General features: G+C 35.0%; 1 protein-coding gene and 1 pseudogene across 6 annotated transcripts in view; both read left to right on the top strand.

Annotated features, from left to right (window-relative positions):
- The window catches only part of GREB1L (GREB1 like retinoic acid receptor coactivator), a 224,638-nt gene that overhangs the window by 72,117 nt on the left and 132,241 nt on the right, over window positions 1-20,280 (top strand). For 3 of the 6 annotated variants that reach the window (XM_039844890.1, XM_039844884.1, XM_039844866.1), the window contains exon 2: window positions 18,503-18,606. The exons of the other annotated variants lie outside the window; for them this stretch is intronic. The gene's annotated coding sequence lies outside the window, so the exon portion shown is untranslated. The remainder of the gene's footprint in view (window positions 1-18,502; window positions 18,607-20,280) is intronic. 6 annotated transcript variants of the gene reach the window in all.
- LOC120590983 (uncharacterized) lies at window positions 764-881 on the top strand (annotated as a pseudogene).

Genomic DNA, 20,280 nt, shown 5'->3' with positions numbered 1-20,280 from the left:
ATCAATAGAAGAATAAATGGGGTAAAACTCAGAAAGAAACAGAGGAGAAAAATAAAACTATTTTAGTGACAAAGGACGACTTGGAAGCGGCACGCAAAAAAGAGGGACATTCTGGAAGCACAATAAGGGACAGGAAGGAAGATTGAAAAGAAAAATCAAAATGAAATAATATGAAGAGTTTAAAAAGGATTACAGGGAAAAAAATACATATGGATAACAAGCAAAAAAAAAAAAAGGTAGCTGATATCTGTATAACTACTGTACCGAAAGAAGATTTTTTAAAAGGATGAAAAGTAATATTTAAAGATGTAAGAATCTACCAGGAACTAAAGAAATCTTTAGATTGAAAACATTGTTTCCCAGCTTTTAAAAAATTAAAGCACAATAATCAACATAAAGATATATCTTACTAAAGCGAATGGATTTCAAAGATAAAGGCAAAAGGATCAAGTCATCTGTAAAGGAGGAAAATCAGGCAAGCCTGAGACTTCTGTAGAGCAGTATTCAATTCTAAAAGATAGGTAGTTTACATAGATGTGCAGAGAGAAAGTATGTCTCCCTACCCCCAAATTTCATACTTAGGCAAACTATCATTTAACTTAAAGGTAACAGACAAATATTTTTAAACATGTAAAAAACTCAGGAGTATTGCTCCTAAAAGTCTTGTAAATGTTGAATAAACAATCACAGAATCAACTGGAGAAGCATTTAACTATGGAAATAAGACTTTAAAATATCTCGGAAAAGAAATAAATTCTAAAAACCACACAGTGAGCCACTCTGAACAAGCCCGATCCTGTCTGATCTCAGAAGCTAAGCAGGGTCGGGCCTGGTTAGTACTTGGATGGGAGACCACCTAGGAAGACCAGGTGCTGTAGGCATAAAAAATAAAAAATAAGGGATTGTAAGCTGACAAGTTCCTTGCCTAAAAAAATAAATAAATAAAAACCACACAATGATATAAAAAAATCCTGAGACAATTTTGATCAACTATACAAATTTTAGAATATGAATGGTAGGTAACTCTATAGACAAATGTATTTATCAATACTGACCTCAGAAGACACGTAAAATGTAAACTTACCAATCGCAATAAATTAAATAGAGAAAATTTTGAAGGACTACTGTCCAAAAGAGCATCAATCCCAGATATTTCCATGGAGCAATTCTATTAAACTTCTAAGAAATAAAAATTTCAATTCTATTTAAACTATCTGAAAGAAAGAAAGCTTTAAAAGTCTTTTTATCATGCTATCATGTCAGTGGTATCAAAACCCAACAAAGCACAAAATGGACAACTGCAGATAATTTAAAAGAATGACATACTATTACAAAGTGGGGCTTATTCTAGGAATTCTAGAATTGTTCAGATAATTTCCTGGATTAATGAAAAAGCATAAGATTACCTTCATAGATTTGAAAAGGCACTTTGTAAGTTCAACAGTTGCCCTGGGTTAAAAACTCCTAAAAAATAGCAAGAGATGGATACATCCTTTGCATGATACACTGTGTATTCAGCCCCAAACCAACATCATGCTTAATGGAGAATATTAGAAGCAATCTGAATAAGAGTGTTTACTTTTACCAACTTGATTTATCATCGTGGGCTACTAGACAATGCAATTAGAAAGACAAAGAGATAAAAAAAATTTTTAATGGAAAAAGGTGAAATTATTATTTTGCAGAAAATATGATTCCTCATAAACCCATGAGAATCAATTGAAAAACTGTTACAGTGAGAGAATTCACAAAGTGGCTGGATATGTAATTTAAATGTGAAAATAACTAGTGTTTATATTTACAAACAACTAACCAAATGGCATATTAGAAGAAAAGATACCATTTAGATTAGCAAAAAACAACAACAAACAAAAACCCAAAAACCTGGTATTAAACCTAAAGAGAAGTATGCTTGATGTAAATCAGTGGTTCTCACTTGGGGCTGATTTTGCCTCCCAGGGGACATCTGGCAAGATCTAGAGACATTTTTGATTGTCCCATATCAATAGTGCTGAGGTTGAGAGAGCCTCATCTAGGTGATGACTTTAAAATGCTACTTAGGACCATAAAGGAAAGCTAATCCATGTTCTTGAATAAGAAGCTCGAAAATGTAAAATATACAAATGTAAAATATATAAAATATATAAATGTAAAATATATAAAATTCCTTAATATATAAATTTAATGAGAGCTCAATAAAATACAAAATGATTTTTTAATTAGAAAGACTGATTATAAAGTTTATATGTAAAACTAAGCAAGAAATTCAAGAAAAATTCTGAATAAGAGCACTAGTACTGTGAAAGACAATATCTATCAGATATTAAAACATCTGTGAAGCTATAACAAATATTGAAGTCCTTATGAGAGACCCAAATATGTATTAGAATTTAGGATATAATAGAGAAGACCTTTATTATGTCAACTCAGAAGGAGAAAGATGCAGTATTCAGTAAATGGCCTTAAGTTAATTGGATATAACTGGAAAAATATTAAATTATCCATGTTCCATATCTTATACCAGAATCAATTATAAATAAGTTATATATAAGTATAAAAATTATAGCAGTAATGGGACGTTTTCTTAACCTGAGTTAGGAAGGTCTTTTTAAGTTTGAAAGTGAAAGTGATAAATTCAACTACATTGAAATAGAGTTGGAAGTCAGAAGACAAATGATAAGCTGGAAAAATATTTGTAACTAATATCACAGACAAAATGGCTAGTTCCCTTAATTTGTGAAGGGTGCTTCTACATTAACAAAAAATAGGAAAATGGGTAAAGAACATGAAGAGACATTTCATAGAAAGGAGTTCAAGCGATTCTTAAACCTGAGAAGATGCTTCACCTCACCCATAATAAGAGGAGTACAAATTAAAACTGTACTGGTCACAACCCAAAGTTAGATTTTCTTCTGTCACCAAATATTTGACCCCTTTTACCCCTAACACACAATGCAGTATATATATGACATATTGTTGAATTGTACACTTGAAACTTACTTGATTTTATTAGTGTCACCAATAATTTTAATAAAAAAACTGTAATGAGCTACTGTTTTTCCAATTTCTTTTCATTTCCATATACAATGAAATAATAATTTTTTAAATTCAATTTCCAATTAAATGATCAAAGATCTAAAAGTTATAATTTTTTGGGTAAAAGTATGGTGAAACGGGCTCTCTAATACATACTGAAAATTAATTTCTATGAAGAGCAATTTGACAATATCTATCAAAATTTTAAATGCACATGTATACCACTTACAGGAATTTATCCTCATGAGGTAGATGTTTGAAATGGTTGTGTATACCATACAGCATTCTTGGTAATAGCCAAAGATTGGATAGTCCCTAGTGAACTGTTCAATCGATTGTGGACTACTATACAGCCATAAAAAAGAATGTGGAAGCTCTCTATATTCTGATTACGTAAAGATCTTCAAGATTTATTGTGAAGTGAAAAATATAAGATACAGAAGGATGTTTGTAGTATGCTACTATTTGTGTCGGTACATAAATACGTATATACATGTGTATTTATATTACAATTGAATTTCACCTTTCCTTAGAAGAATAAACAAGAGAATAAGCTAGTAATAGTGGTTGTCCCTAGGGAGGGCTATTAAAAGGAAGAAAAGTTACTTTTCAAAATATGTATAGGCTGTGGGTGTACACTGCCCTTTAAAATATTAACTTTTTAAAAATTTTAAGAGAAATATACATAATCCATATCATTGAGAAAAAGAGTTCTTGATTTTTCTAGAGGATCACAAATGTATAGAATTATTTAGTTGTAAAAGACCTTCAGAATTCTCTGAAATGCTTAGATTTTAAAATGTAACAATTTTATAGAGATCTTTCAAAAGATAATTATAGATTATTAATTGCTTAATAAGTATAATTTTATCTTGATTATTTGGTTATTTTCAACATCTTAGTTTTGGCCCAAGCTATAGACTAGAATCATGTATTCCTAAAGTAAAATGGCTCCAGATTGTTGTATATTTTAAAATCTTCTGTCTCCTTTTTGAAATCATTTTTCTGTCTTCACTATCAGTGTCAGATTTAAAGCTTCATTTTTTCTTTTTAACTGTCATTGCCCTCCCCCCCTGGCATCTCACTCCTTTTAATATGTCAAAACCTAGGAATCATATAAGCAGATTTCTTCAAACTGAGTCTAAAATTAGAGGAAACAAATTTAAGTGAGTGCCTGAGTAGCTCCTCTTGAGTAAGTGCAAATACTTTAGAATGTGAACTTTGCGCTGTCTGTCTGTGTACTTATTTGCTTACTTTTAGACAATGGACTGTGTTTCCAGTAGTCAAGAATTCTGGGTCAATGACCCCTAGAGAGAGAAGTTGTTACTGTATTAAAATTGTTGGAAAGTTTGGGCAGGTACATACTTATGCTTCTTACAAATACTACTTAATGAAATGACTATACACTCAATACAAAGATGTTTAATTCATGTTTACTGAACTTCACTGAAGAAGCACTGTATTATCCTATCACTCAGGATAAGAGTAAAAGTTGCATTAGAGAGCTTAGTTTGTGGAAGATTGAGTACAGATATATCCCTATTTTCTACCTTGTCACTTTCCTTATAGGTGAAACTTAAATCTTCATTGATTATGATAAAAAAAACAGGTAACTGGAAATTCTAGGTAACTGGTAATTTTTGTCTCTCTAAAAATTAGCCAGAAAACAATTTTTGTTTTAACACTTTTTATTGAAAATGTGTCTAAGGAGAATTACTCCACTTTTCTCCTCTAGAAGGCCAATCTGGCATAAGCCAATTGCTGCATATGAGGACTCCACTTGAGTTCTAGGGTTACTGTTTTCAGTAGCACTTCCCACTATATCATGGTTTAGTTGTATATTCTGATAAGACACAGAACTGACTTTTTATCAGTCTTAGGACACTCACTGGAATTTGAGAATGATTTTAAGAGTTTATTTTATTGATCTTTATTTTATGTCAGCTTTAGACATAACTTTATAATTTTTAAGCTTCTTAATATCACCAAAATCTCTTTAGTAGAGAAGTCTTACCTAAGATTTACCTAAGTCTTACCTATTTCTGTCCAATTAGGTTAGAAAAGTTGCCATAGACCTTATAAAGATAGTGTTTTTTGGCAGGTGAACCTTCTAGTCTGAAGTTTTTTGGTAAAATGTTAGTACACAACAACCTACGAAGAGAAATGTTAATATTTTCTTTTATAAGATGAAAGTGTAGTGCTAGATGTTAAAGAATTTTTCAAGTTTACATAAACAGACATAGCTAGAATTTCAACTTTGGTTATCCAATTCTAAAACTGTACTTCTCAAAATAGTTATTCTGTGTCGTACACTGGTGACCTCAGAAAAAAGTGAAATATAAAGAATGGGTTTACTGGGGGAAAATGTTAGTTATATTAAGTTTATGCAGATGGCAGCATTATCTACTGTTCAGCTCCGGTGGACAAATAACCAAATATCTGCTAGGTCCTTCCTTATTAACCAAGCTGTTGTTTCTTCTCCCTCTTTCTCTGAATGTGCTCTGATTTCCCATTTGGCACATGTAGCCTTTTGGCAGATGTCTGCTCTTTTTTTGTTTTTCACCTAGCTATCATATTTAGACTGGTGTAGCCACAAATCCATTGAGCCATTCGGTTTATGAAATAAACCATGAAACTTTGAATTAAAATTAGAATTTATAGTGGATGTCAGTATTCCTTTCCTGTGGAAAGGATGTAGAAATAAAAGAATGCCTTATTAAAAACAAAATGGAAAAATATTAATTTTCTTAAGTTCCCTCCTGCAGGGTCCAGGTGTTAGTGATATAAGATAAACAAAAGGCCTTTGGGCATGTGATTCACAAATGACGCACACAGAAAGAGGTGACACTTCCTTCACTATCACATCCAAATATATAGCATGACGTTTACTCAAGTGCTCAAACTAGAAACTTCCTGGTTACCCTGGGTTTCTCCTCCCCTCCTTACATCTTATGTCCAGTGAGTCACTAAATTTCATCAATTCAGCATCCTACATAAGTCTTCAATGAATGATATTTTATCTTCATTCTCCTTGTTAGTCCTTCATTGTCTTTTGCCAGACCATTTTATCTCCTTTTCAGGCTCTCTAATTTTTTTACGTTTCTTCTTCCTGTTCCCATTCCAGTATCTTCTATTTGGTCCCATGAACTTCTTGAAAAACAAATTGGTCATGTCAATCTTTTGCCTACGATCTCTAAGGACTCCTTTATCTGTTAAAAAATTTTTTTAAGCCTAATTGCCTTTTTTAACCTAGCTTCTCTCTCTATCCTAATTCCTGCCATTCTGCCTTCATGCAGTCTAGGACTCAGACACATCCATAAAGTGACACCTACTTCTTTTGCCCCACAGTTTCTTTACACGGAATGTCTTCAACCTCATCCTTTCTCTGTCATGCAAATCCTGCTCATCTTTGAAGTTCTAAGTGTCACTCCCACCCTCACTCCCAGGCTTCTTCCGTGTTCTCTGTTACGTGGTATGGTGTTTACCCATTGGTCTCTCTGAGCTGTGAACTTCTGGATGATATGGTCTAATTCTCAAATGTATCTTCAGCATCTCTCAATGCTTGGCACTTACAGGAACAAAATAAGTATTTGTTGACTCGAGTGGAAATAAAAACAAGTACAGGATGTGCTTTGTATATCCCAGTAAGACCCCAAACTGAAAACTGTGCCAAGACAACCAGGAAACCAGGTGGTGAAACTAAGCTGGAGGAGGTAGAATGAGGTATACACAGGCCTGCAGTAATTCAAAGAGTCCTGACAAATTGTCTCTATCCAGCCCTTGTGTCACCCTGGCCTGCCCTGTTCTTCTTTGCTTATTCTACCTAATTTCCTCATTCTTCCTTTTTTTTTTTTGCAATCGCTCAGAAGTGTCCATTTGGCTCAGTCTATTGAGCCTGCTCCTTTCTCACCAAAGGCTCTCATATTGCGTGTGTGTGTGTGTGTGTGTGTGTGTGTGTGTGTCTCAAGGTAAGCTCTCAGAAATAGAGCTGGATGTGCCCACTTAGAGAGTTGTGTGAATGGGGGCGGGGGGAGTGGAAGGGTCAACAGAGAATAATAATCAGCTGTTATGTACTGAGTGCCAAATGCCAAGATTTACATTTAATCCTTACAACACCCTGTAGAATGTAGGCACGATTATTATCTCTACTTTACAGATGAGGTAGCTGAGGCAGAGACTGAATCACGTGCACCCTTAGAAGTGGAGGAGCTGGTATCTAGTCAATGCATATCTTAATCTAAAGTCAGTTTTCTGAACACAATTAGTCAGATATTTATAATGGATCATATTACAACGGATCCTTTTCTTACGAAAGTATCTCTGCAGGGCAAAAGAATGAAATGTTTGTTTTTCCCTGAGTTTTTGTGAGCACTGGTGGGTTTTGTTTTGTTTTGCTTTTGGCTTTTTTTTAAGACTTTTTTCTTTTTTAGAATAGTTTTCGGCTTATAGCAAAATTAAGAGGAAGGTACAGAGATTTCCCATACACACTAGTGGGTTTTTCTTATTAAAGATCATTATAGGCAAGAGGATATTCCTGTTGAACTTGGAATTAAATCTCATTGCTTTTCCATTGAGAGTTTTCTGGATAGAAAAGAGAAAGATTTACCTGTCCCATTCCCAGATCTTACACACCTGGCCTCGGGCAGCTCTAATAGCCTATTACTCAATTCCATTCTAACCAGTTGGTAAAATGTTTATTGATATTGATAAGATGCTATGTACAGTGTATAATAGGCATACAAAAATGACGAAGATCATTCTTCCCACCCCTAAACAAACATGCACACACACACACACACACACACACACACAATGTTGTTGAGAAGACAAGTCATTCACAAAAGCACTGTTAACCAACAATGTGGAGCTGTTGGTGATGTGAGCCCTTGAGAGATTTCTGGGTCTTGGGCTGGTGAGGAAATACTTAAGAGTTCTCCCTGGGCTGTATGCCTACTTTCCCCATCTGACCCTCTTTTCTGTGTTACTTTCACTACCAGCTCATTCTCTGTTGGCTCCCAGCTTCTCTACATTTAAACTCTGTGGTATATTCTACATTCAACTGCTTAGCATCATTCTTTATCCACAAGGATTTTCCTAGGTTTTTATCCTGGATGTAATTTTTTTTCCCCTGGGTTTTCGAAGGAGTAATAAGTCCTGAAGATAACTCTGATTTTAAGAAAAACCAAAACTAAGCCACTTGTTGGAGAATATGTGGGTCTTGGCTGTGGGCCAGCCATCAGTTGCTCTTCTTAGCTGGAGGAGGCGGGTCAGCTGGAGAAGCCCCACCGTAGGTCAGGCAGTGGCCCTCTCTCCTGCTAACCATGCCAAGGGGAGCGAGCACCAATGAGCTGCAGCATCAGTGTTAAGGACTGGTCTCACTGTCTGAGTTAGGACTGGTCTCACTGTCTGGGGATTGGAAGAATAAACAAATATTTCCACAGGGCGCGTCCAGAACTGAGTAGTCAAAGTCATTGTGGTTGCAAACAGAACACATAGTGTCAGTATGTCCTGGCGTCTGGGCTCAATTGGCCTTTTTTGGCAGCATCTATAAAGAACACAGAGCATGCTGTAACTCTATGTTGATACTGGGTGTGTTCTTAATATAGCTTTAGTGAGATTTCTAGATCTGTTTCTATTTTGTGTAGATAGCTTTGAAAGTGGAGCCAGGTCTGCATTTTCTGTGGATTGGGCCTTTGCTCAGGATGCTTTGCTCCTCCACTTGAAACTGACCTACAGTCCTCTGGTTCATTCCTTCCACCCAAGAAAGAGGCAGGTTCTCACAAGGAGTCTCAAAAGGCCTTTGTGTTTTTTTTTGTTTTGCTTTGCTTTGTTTTGTTTTGTTTCGCACATGGGATTATGAGCACATAGACATACCTGAACCTCTTTTTGAAAAAACTTCACTATGATGAGTCTGAAAAAAAAATTTTTAAGGGAGTGTTGGTAGCACTTTTTTCTATGACACATTTGATATTTTTGGATGGTAATATGTAGTTTTGAGGTTTTTTCCCCCAGATATCTATAAGTTAGGTAAGAAGTATTGAGTGACTGTTAGGATAAAACATATCAATCTTTTGTATACAGTATGGTATATAACACTCTCTAATATACATATACTGTTGCATAGCTTTGAGAATTTTCTTTTTTCTGAGGAGACATCAGGTTAACTTATCTTCAGTTTTTATCTGGCTTCAAAATTAGTGCCTTGTCATTAGCAAATTCACTTCCTAGTTTTAGTCAAGTCTAAGCTTCACAATGGTTGAATTGGTGACTATTATATTTGTTTAACTGCTGTAAAGTAAGTTCGCAACAATAGATGCTTGCACTTAAATAGGCCTGCAGAGCATTGGGGCCCTATCAATCATGCAGAGATTTCCCTCCTGCTGTCTCTTCTGATGGACAATTCTGCTGATGTGGATATTCAAAAAGAAGGGATCAGGAAGAACAGATGATGGATAAAGACAATCTTCTGTCTTGAGAGGAAATCGGAGAAATCCTTTTAAGGAATTTCTTTGTCATGGTGTCAGAGATTAATTATGCTCGTGTGAGAACAGCTTTCTCATTGGGTGAAAAGAGACATTATCCTTCTGACTTGTGACAGAAGATTTTCAAAGAAAGAGAGTTAAAGATTTCAGTTACTCTGAAATCTTCTTATTCTGTTGTCTTCCCAGCATCCTCCAAAACAGGTGGATTACATCCATGACATTGTGATGTTCAACGAGTAATTAATGAATCAGGAATTTTTGGTTCCAGTAACTCCTCCTGTTCCTCATGCAAATCTCTTGAGAGGCTTTAAAACCTGAGTTGGTGCATCAGATTTTAAAAAACCATAATAGTAGTATAGATGGTAACTTATTACAGTGCAGGAATGGTATCTTGTTATAACAGTGTAGAAGAAGAGAAACGAGAGTACAACCAAAAACTTGTACAGCAGATTACTGTACACAGTTTTTAACAAGGCAAATAATTCTCGAATCTGAAAAGGTATCCTTAAAAAATTCAACTTTTAATTGTACTTTAATCTAGGTATAAATAGTGATTATATTTAACATATTTACATTGTGCACAACCTCTCTGAACTTAAATCAGTATTCAGAAAAAGCTTTGAGAGTTAGAGACAAAATACATTTCATAAAACATAACAATAGTAAAGTTGTTTTAAATAATTTTATTTTCCAAATAACTGAAGCCTTAAAACTTAAAAAAATTATTATTTCAGTGAAAGATCTTTCTATATAATATATTAATATTCTATCTTTTAGTAATGCACATTAACTGACCCGGGGTCCTAATTATAAAGATCTGCTGTAGTACTACACTGAAATACAATGACGTGTCCTCAGTGACTGCTGAAATATTGAGTGCAGGGCTGTTTGCTCCTGCACTAAGTGGACTAAACAGCCATACTTTTATTTTTACTGCCTACTTTTTGTAAATATGGAGATTCTTTCTTTTAAATGTGTTATCACTTCTCCCCCAAATCTGTGTGTCATATTGCTGGTAAACTGCTGTTTTGCTTTATGTACCTGAAGGTGAGCCTGTACCTAAAATACAAATCAATCACATTTTTTTCATTACTTCGCTGTAAAAATGTATTCTTCTCTTATTTCCAGGTATTTGAATGGTTCTAGGCTAGGTAGTTGAGGTTTTTCCAGAGTCTGATGTCTGGAAGTATTCGTTATTGTACATACGTTTGCACGCACACACATGTACACACACAAATGTGTTCATTTACTAATTGTATCAAATATTAATACTATATTTAATGTATTATTGTAGTGGTTCTGTGACTACGTATCACCAGAGGCATACTTTTACACTCGAGCCTTAAAAATAAACTTGCAGTGATCATCCTAGCCTATCTTTCCTGTCTCACCAGCACTACTGCTATGAAATGGTAGCTACACAAAATAAAACTCAACTGCTAGATTTCATGGAAAAAATTCTTTAAACCAAACATTAAGTATTAGTTGATGTTAGTAATTGTAAGTTTTGCAGTAAATGTAATAATTGTAGGGCAGGATTTAGACCTTCGTGAGAGTCATAGCCAAGACCAAAGAAGTGAGTCTTATTTTAATTCACATTTGATTGCGATACTTAGGTGAACAGGTTTAAGTTCAAAATTTAGGATTCTTGTGATTCGTGCAAGATCTGAAATTTGATACATTACCAATTCTATTTTCAGTTTGTGCTTTGAAGATAATAAAATGATGATTTTCATGAAAGACAAAGTTTTTAAGAAACAATTTCAGAAAATAAAAGTCTTGGAGTAGATGCAATCCTTTTCTTCTTTATAAAGAGGGGACATTTTGTATTTTGTCTACCTGAAATAAAAATCATCCCGTTATGCCATTCTTGCACTCTTAGCATAATGAATTAACTTTTGAGAGGGCTTTAATTAAAACTGGAGGTAATTCATCTCAATGACAGAACATTTGAAGAAAATAAACCATTTACCAATTAATAAAAAATATAGCCAGTTATAGAAAATGCTTTTCTCTTTGTCTTTCTGACCCTGCCATTAGAAGAGAACAATCAATTTATCACCACCAGCTGCATGAATTCAGTGGAAAAGAACTTCAGTGTTTCTTCTTTTTAAACTCTTGCTGAATTGTTTTGGCAGAACATAAAAGTGGGTCATTTGTACCTAAAATATGTTACCAATGCTCCATTAATCTTAGTGATGGAGTTCTCTCTTTTCCTGTAAGAAGCGGATGAGGGGATGTTACTAGGGAAGAGGAGGTATGCGTTTTTAAAAATGGATGTGTAAATGAATAATAGAGTAAGGTCATTTAATATTTTGTAGCCTGGCCCTTTTGATAATGAATACATGAGTGAAACACCAATGATTGTTTTGAGGTATATTTTATATTATATACTACTAGCATATAATAGCTTCAGCATTAAGAAGAATGTTTCAACAATTTGTGAAAAAGATAGTGTGTGTCTTTGGACGTATACCAAGAAGATCTTCAGTCTAGAAACAAATGGTGTGTCAGACCAAAATAATGTGAGAAGATAGATGAATCAAGAACAAAAGATGTTTTCCTTTGGTTATGTTGTTTTAAATGTAAAAGCTCTGTCGTTCTGCTTCTTATACACAATAATTAAAAGAGAAAATAAACTAACCTAAGGCTTGAAAGTTTCTTAGCTGTTAAATGAATCTTAGGAAGACCTTGATTATAGTTTCTATAATTGCTCCACATTTCTTAAAATAATTTCCTTAATAAATTGTTTTCCATCTAAACAGTGAGAAAATGCTAGATGGGCAAGTCTACACTGACTTTCCCTCTTGGTCTTTTCTGTTGATTGGCAGGTTTCAAAGGTTAAACTAGCTATGGATGAAAGGTAATCATTAGTGACTTGGTTCCTTTCCAGATCCCTCTGGAAACTGCAATAGCCAACTTCGTTCATTTAAAAAGAAAGGAAAAAAGGTCATTCCCTGAGCAGTTTGGAATGGGAAGCAGCCGCTCTCTCCTTCCTTCTTACTTAAATAAACAAGCTAAATGGAAAAATAAACTTAACTTCTTCACATCTGGTACAAAGCTTCCTCTTTTGTTGAAAGTTCACATGCTGCCTTTGCTATGCCTGGTCGTGTGAATCAGGTGTCTTCCTTCCTTCTGTAAAGTCACTTGTGTAGCTATAATAAGGAAAAACCCTGAATGCTTTAATGGTCCAAGAACATCATTACAGAGAAACAAACAAAATAAAGCCCTAAAATTGGGAATGACATCAGACGAAGTTTGACCCAGCATTCCGCATATCTGTTAGTCAGAAAGCAACAGGACCTAATGAGTGATACAGCCAGAAAACTTGAATAAGCAATCAAATTCTAATGGGTACCCCTTACCTTGAGTCAGATTATACTTATTTGTGTGCATGAGTTCCACTGAATGTGACTAATTTTTAAATTTATTTCCCTTTATGGCCTAGACCAGCTTTGGCAACCTAGAGCAGAATGCTACTGACAGCAGTACCGTGATTTCTGAGGCACACTGACATTTACGAACCACCAGGATACTGCTAGTCATCAAAATTTATCTTCGCAGACTTCTCAGAACTTTCTTCTGGCATTTGTTCTCTAATGAAATATTTCAATAATTGGTATTTAATAATATTGCAACTTTTTGGTCTAACGTTTCCATGAAATAGTATCATTTGCAGCCACTTTTATCTCAGAATTTTACAGACTAAATGCCTCTTATTACGTAGTTGAGCATTCTGCAATATGGATATGAAGAAACACACCTTCATGTATTGTAGAATTCAGTTATCATTACTTAAAACTTGGTTAGAAGCCATTTGTTGGGGAAAAGTAGAATACAAAATCTAGAGGAGTTGGGTTTTTTACTTTGGATTCTAAGCATAATGTCATCTTAATGACTTTTATGAGAACAATATTTCTCAGGAAGCCGTTGGAATTCTTTTGTTTTAGTGCTCCAATTGATTGATTCATTCTTTAGGTTTTACAGTTAAAAACCTCGTTGATAAACAATGTTTTATATTTTTTAGTACTCTAGTTCCTCGCTAGGCCCACTCTGAAAGGAACAGGTAAAGGACAGATGCCACAGGCGCCCAAGCTGTGGTGGGAGGTAGATATGATGCTCGTCCCAGGAGCAAGTTGCTGTTGTCATGGCAGAATGTTCTTTCCTAATTCTCTTGTGCTCTTAGGTACTTCCTTGGAACATCATCACAGAATGGCAAGGGGCTTAGTAGGTACCATTATTGAATTGTTTCCATTTTCCAAAGGAGGAGATTGAAGCACAGAGCAGCCAAGTACCTAGTCCTGGGATCAGACTGTCAAGTTTATTTATTTCTTTTTAATAATGTTTGGCTAATTGTTACAAATAAGCATCTTGTTTAATTAAAATTATACACAATTTTAATTTCTTTTTTTAATCTAAAAAGTGGTTTTCAAATTCTAATGTAGTAGAAACATCTGGGGTTTAAGGTTACTAAATCTAATAGCCCTTTTTGTGGTATTCAAAATGCAAATTCCTGACTCCTTCCCTAGAACCAGTAACTCATAAACCTCTGAAAGAGAGAATAAGGAATCTACACGGTAAACATGTTCTTCCGGCGATTCTGATGCAGTCTTTGAACTAAATTTTGTGAGAGACACTGATCTAAATGATTCTGAGTTCAAAGGCTACCTCACTGGCCACACAGGATTCATCAGGAAAAATCAGTAGTAATTCCAACCAGATTTTCTATTTTGTTATATGCAGGTGACATATAGCAAATGCTGTAATAGTTGCTAAAACAAACAGTAGCATCCATTCTTTTCTTCCTCACTGTGACTCCTGATTTATCGTTCAGCATTTTCTATCACCACCACCACCATCACCATCTGACCAGCATGAGTGACATTCAGAGCCTCTCTGGGCACCCAGGTCAGCAGAACTGACCTACTTGACCTCACCTGACTGTCGATTATTTCTCTCCATAACTGTGACCACTTCTTTCTTCATGCTGTTTCTTTCTAGGATTCTCCTTGGTTTCTTCACTTTTTATCCAAAAATAAAGAGCACTTTGTCTTCCAACTTATGCTATTGGTCCACAGACCTAACTCCATTAGGACGTTCCTTATATTTTGCTTATCAACAAAAATTTTCCCAAGGCAGGTAATAGAATAAAAGATTATAACAGAGAGTGAAGATTTTATTTCAGGATGAAAAACTCTCATTCTCTGTTAAGTTTTAAATCTATCTTAGAAAATTTAAAGTATAAAAGTGTGCCAATAGTAAGTTAAAATTTACTAATATAGAATCATATTAGAGTAAGGTATAAATCCATTTTCTTTTAGTTTGACTTCTGTAATAGACCAGGAATAATGTTAAAAACTTGTTTTCAAATCTAAATAAATTCTTTTTGTATGTCATTCTGACCTCAGAAATATGTCTTTAGGAATTTTCACAATTTGTATAAGTAAATTCATGTTTAACCAACTTAACATTTGTTCTCTCTTGAGTTTTAAATAACAGCTATGATTTTAGTTTGGACTATTTCACATATTCTTTTCTATTACTGTACAGAACATAGTATGACTTAGCTTGAAAAACGTAACATATAGCATTTAAAAGGTCTAGGTTTGAATCTCAGCACATAACCTTTCTCAAACAAGTCACTCAATCTTTTGGAGTCTGTATTCTCATGTAATGAATATAATATTATGTATTGATATTCAGAATGTTATTGTGAAGATTAAATGAAGTAACATGTATCAGAGCTCCCAGGATAGTTCTGAGATGTTGTTAAAAAATTTTGGTTAATTTAAATGTTGTTTGCATCTAATGACAGGAAACCTTTCTCAACCTTAGACAAAGATAATATTTTATAGGTATGTTTTCTTTTTTTTGACCAACCTAAAGTTACTGCATCATTCTTATAAAGAACTAGAACCTAGGACATTATAATTATTTCATTTTTACTCTTGTTGCCTTTTTTTTAATCAGTAAAGGACCCTTCATTGATGAACCCCAAAGGTAGCTTATTCCTCTGGCAGTTGCCCAATTAAGTGATATGGGTTCATTTGATTGTATATCTGTTTTTTTTTACTTCCTTTGCATGCTTCTGAGATCCCCGCCAGGTCAGCCCTGTTCCCCAACCCCACCCACAGGAACTGATGATATAGGAATATAATGCGGTCTCCACAGCCATAGTTCCTCACATAGCAGCACAATAGAAAGAATAGTGGTTCTGGAGTCAGAGTACTTGGCTGCTTATGAGTATGGTAATCTTATTAAGATTAAATGAGATAATATGCATGCAAGAACTCTATAAACTATAAATGCGTTATGCTTCCTACAGTTACGGATTTATATAAAGAAGAGTATAACATTGATTTTATGCCTAACATATGCCAGGTGCTTTGCATACATTATCTACTATAACTATCTAGGAGATTTTTTCCCCATTTTACAGATAACTAGCCTCACACCATATGATTGTAAAGTAGTAGAGCATAATATGAATCAGATTTATTACTCGCCACACTGCCTGTTTTCTATGGTAGCACAGGTCAGACCATTCTTGGTCCTGCCTCTTGGCTACCAAGAAGAGAGGGAAGGAATAATGAGACTATGGAAGGAGACACTCCATGTATGCAGTCAGAAAATAAGGAGCTATCTGAGAAAATACACTGTTACTGACTTGATAGAGATATTTCTGCCATTGTTTATGTGGTAAAACTGAAAAAGCCAGAGAGGCCACAGCTCTGACAAGGCTTTCTTTAGCTGAGAGTTCGTTGGGTGATGAGTCCAGCCAACTTGAAGTGTGGCTCAGTTACAAGACCCTTTATCTCCATAATTCCTTTTCTTCTGTCAAATTAGGGTGGCTGACTTATATTTTTAAAATAAATATTATAAAAATTTTAACCTTATTATAATTTTATTATTATATCATTGTAAACCTAGAGGATTGGTAAAGCCAAAAAGCTTTTCAGAGTTAGACTCATTAAACTTTTCCAGTGTTTTTCCACTTGAACACAAATGAAGTCAAAGTTATCACCTGGCTGGAAGGCCCCAGGTGACATCAGCCCATTAGGTGTAAACTGTTTCCTTCTGTGTTACTGCGAGCTTGCTTATGACCCTATTAGGGTTTGACAAAACAATGGGAGTATCTCTTGAAGGGAAAATGAGAGTTAAAGTACTTTTGTTCTTGGTGAGGGATGATAATTATAATCAAACAAAACTCAGGAACTATGATGAGAAATTAATTTTCAGAAAAAAATTTAGGGAAATGTTCTCATTATTATACCTCAATTTGGCTTTAACTTTTAGGACTATTTAAATTATCAGAACCATTTTTGCCCATCCGCTTTATCTGCTACTAGTGATGGAGGTGGTCTCTAAATACATTTGTAAATTTTCAGAATGATTGATGGTCTGTATACCTGAAAATGTTGAGTAGAAGGCCATTTGATCTAATATTATACATATTGTCAGTGACCATTTCTTCTAGAGGACTTTCGATGATTAATTAGTTCTGTTTTACATTGGCATTAGGCTTAACAACAAGGATACCTTAGTGCAGGGGTCCCCAACTCCCAAGCTGGGGACCTCAGTCAGTGGCCTGTTGGAACCCAGCCACACAGCAGGAGGTGAGCATTGGGCGAGCTAACAAGGCTTCATCTGTATTTTCAGCCCTCTCCCCAGTGCTAGCATCACTGCCTCAGCTCTACCTCAGATCATCAGGCATTAGATTCTCATAGGAGCACCAGTCCCTGGTGCCAAAAAGGTTGGGGACTACTGCCTTAGTGAATAAAACTGGCAAACGATATTGGCAGTTATTAAATTTATTTAATATAATTCTCTAACTCCTCCCTTCTGCTGGCCCAAAAAAAACCCCAAAATTAAATAGCAAGTCTCGCCTTTTCCACATGATAGTAAAGGTTTTTCTTCCATATTTTCCAATTTATATATCTAAATTGTATTTAAGTTTAGACCTTGCAACAAAAGCAAAACAAGCATATGAAGTGGTAGAAATTATACCATGGCCTAATGTTTTGCTTCTTTTCATTTGGGCAATTCATACCCAAAAGTGTTACTCATTTTCTTTGTAAATGAGACACCAATGTGGAAGAAAAATCACAGTTGCAGAGATCTGAGTTTTTCTGGTTGGTACTTAAAGTAGCCCTCATGAGCATAATGATGAAATTGAAATGATGTATACAACAAATTTTAAAGTCATTACAGGCCTTTAAAATGTCATGGAAATTAAAAGGGAAAAGGGCCAGTGTGTTGAATTTTAGTCGTGAACATGTATTCAAGAACCATTTTTAGGTCTCTGTTCTTCTAGACCTCACTGCTTCAAACACAATTTCGGAGAATTATTATTATTTTTTAATAATTACATTTAAGCACCTAATGATCTAATGAAGACAATTTCGTAATGTGTCAGAATGAGTTCTTTGTATCTTATTTGAATCTTTTGTTGCCTTAAGCTAATCTGCTTTAGGGTTCTGAAATCCAGTCATTTTACAATGCAGACTCTAGCAATGGCATTCATTTGGAATGCTGTCTTTTGTTTACCAGCTTTCCCAGACCTTCATGGCTTCCTTTGGTCATCTGGTGTCTTCACTAATGTGATTGGTACTCCTAGGCTCTGCAGGTAGCCATGAGGCTTTTTAAGTGGGATTTACAGTGGGACTCACCACCCTGGCTACTAATGAAGGGAGCCACAGGGATTTTGTTTTGTTTTTTTCAATCTGTCTTCCAAAAGAGTGAAGGAAAGTTGTGTTTAGGATTTGCTAACTCTCACTGTTTTCCATTTACTTTAATTCTTACAATTGATTTACTAAATGTGATGAAAAAATACAAATATTTTTGTTTTGGAGTCAGAATGTTTCATTTGCTAGCCCTTCATGCTAATCATTAGAATTGTTTATTATTGAACCTGGAAATAACAAAGTAGAGTCTCTGTTTAAACTCAGCCAATTGGCATTTCACCTTTATCTTTTTTCTTTCAGGAGATTTTTGACCAACTTGGTTGTTTAGAAAAAAAAGAAAGTATATGACTAGGAGCCTTGGACTCTAGTACCAGCCTTGCCACCTCATACTTCTATAGTCTTGAGTAAGTCACTTACACTCTTTGATTTCTCATCTAAAAGAAAAGGAAAATGTTACCTTAGTATGTATATATGAGATCCAAGATGATGTTTCATATTCTTCTAGCTTTATGCTTTTTTTTACTACCAAAGTGAATTATGGTGCCCTTTCATGTGATTTTTGGGTAAACCTACCATTGAAAAACAAACTTGTATGTGATAAAATGCTTTAACCATCAGTCAAATTAGTAATTAAACATGAAGTGTCAGTACCTTAATTTTTAAAGTAATATGCTTTGCAGATTATAACCCAGTTTTATATAGAGAGGATTTATTTGCCTATTTTATAATAGTGAAACAAGGAGCCCATGTTTTAATTGCACTTTATAAGGCAATGGTTCTCAGGTGTGGATTAAAGGTTTTCCAGGTGTCATGGGATCTTTGGATTTTAGAATGAGAAGGGACATTAGCAATCATCAGGTCCAATCCTTGAGTTTTACTAACAAGGACTCAGAGGCCCAGAAATGCTCAGTAGCTCATCTGTACTAACAGAGCCTGTAGAGCTGCCAGTAGGGCCCAAACTCTGAAGACAAAAAGGCACATATGAGGGTGGTAGTATCCTAATTACCTCTTATTCCAGTCTAAAAACTTAAAAATAATTTCTAGGTAGTATTAGATTGTTGATCAGTTTCTGCATTGTAGCTTTCAGATTAAAGTCAGCTCAACCCTACAAATGTTTAATGAGAACATACTGTGCACGAGACATTGAACTGAGATGATGCTTCTGCAAAACTGTGCAAAGTCACAGCTCTTGACCTCAGAGACTACAGTTTCACTGGGAGATAAAACAAGTATACAAATTTGCTGTACAAGTTGCTGGGAATAAAAACAATAAAAAACGCAAGTTCTCAAAATCTCAAAAAACTTCTTGAGGATTTCAAAGTCCAAAGGGAGATGGACTTAAATAGAACCTGATAGGTCACGTGTTCAGTAGTAGGTCAAAAGTAAATTTAAAGTACTTTGAGAACTCACAGCTAGGCCTTAAATCAGACTGGGAGAAAGGAAAAGAACTAGTAGTATTGCTACTGAAAAAAATCTCTTGGCCACACAGATTGATATCACTGTAAATTCTTGTCCTTAACCCTAAATACAACTTGATTATATCTTTGACTGCCCTTGCTGAATCCCTCTCCTTTTTCTCTGATCAATTATTCCAAATCTACTTCCTTCTCTTCAAGCCTGTATCCAACTGCCTTTTTCTCAGCAGGGTGCTCTTGTCACTTCTAGAAGCCCCTAAAGAGTCCCAGTAATTCCCTTAACTTCAGCTGACCTCTAAGAACTAGTGAACCCAAGTGCTTTGTCTCCAGCCCTGCTTCCCCCTATGCTTCAGATTTGTCTATCTAATTACTGCTGGATATTTCCATTTGGATATTTCATAGCCATCTCAAAATCAATATACCTAAAACCTGAATGCATCATCTTTCCTCCTCAGAGTACCCTTAATCAGAGAAAGTACCACCATCCTCTCCAGTTTGGAATTTGCATTTTAGAAAAACTGTTCTGGCTGGAACATGCCAAATGCAGAAAGAATGTCCAGTTAGGAAGCTGCAATAATGCAAACTATACCCCTTATCATAGTATTTAATACATTGTATGTAATTGCACAAGAGATAATATAGTCAAGTGATTAAAAACATGCT

Source organism: Pteropus medius, unplaced genomic scaffold, assembly GCF_902729225.1.
Source record: "Pteropus medius unplaced genomic scaffold, Ma_sr-lr_union100, whole genome shotgun sequence".
NCBI lineage: Eukaryota > Metazoa > Chordata > Mammalia > Chiroptera > Pteropodidae > Pteropus > Pteropus medius.
This window is presented reverse-complemented; position numbering and strand designations above follow the sequence as displayed.